We start from the raw sequence: 901 nt of genomic DNA on the forward strand, positions 1-901 counted from the left end.
CTATATATATATTTCCTAGGATGTAATAGAGGGTGCTTACAAAAAGATGGAGGATCACAGAAGGCACCTATGAAGATCATCCAGTGCAAATCCTCTGCTAAAGTTCCCTAGACTGGGTTACACTGGAAAGCATTCAGGCATATTTTTATTATCTCCAGAGAAAAGACTCCACAACCTCTCTAGGCAGCCTGTCCCAGTGCTCTGTCAAACCCTCAATGAAATTCTCTCTCACGTTCAGATGTTATGTCCTGTGTTCCAGTCTTGTGTCCATTGCTCCTTGTCACGTCACTGGGTACTGTTGACAAGAGCCTGGCCTCTTGACTCCCATCCTTTAGACATTTATAAGCATTAAGACCCCTCTCAGTCTTCTCCAGGTTGAAGTCCCAGATGTCTCAATCTTTCCTCAGAGGAGAGATGCTCCCAACATCTAATCATCTTTGTAGCTCTCCACCTGACTCTCTCCAGTAGCTGCCTGTTTTTCTTGTACCTGGGAACCCAGAACTGGATACAGTTCTGGCCTGGCATAGAGGTCATTTTGTCTAATCTCCCAGTCAGACCAGTGCTGCTACCTAACTATTTGGGCATTACTCAGTTAATTAACCAGTAACCAGAAAGAATGTCATGAGTCTGTAGGGCTGCATGAGTTTCATTTTTCTACTTCAGCTGTCTTAAAGTCATGTTGGTTTTTTTTGTTGTTGTTTGTTTGTTTTTAAACCATAAACCAAGGAATAAGAATATAGGTCTGCTCACTAGCACTTGTGAAGTATAATACTGCAAATGAAGTAGACAAATATTATTGAACCTAATACAAATTCAAAAACACCAAGGAATGTTGTGAAGCATTCAGAAACATTCCATTTACTACAAGTAATTACACATGGGATATTTGTCTCTGTTGTAA

Source organism: Meleagris gallopavo, chromosome Z (assembly GCF_000146605.3).
Source record: "Meleagris gallopavo isolate NT-WF06-2002-E0010 breed Aviagen turkey brand Nicholas breeding stock chromosome Z, Turkey_5.1, whole genome shotgun sequence".
Taxonomy (NCBI): domain Eukaryota; kingdom Metazoa; phylum Chordata; class Aves; order Galliformes; family Phasianidae; genus Meleagris; species Meleagris gallopavo.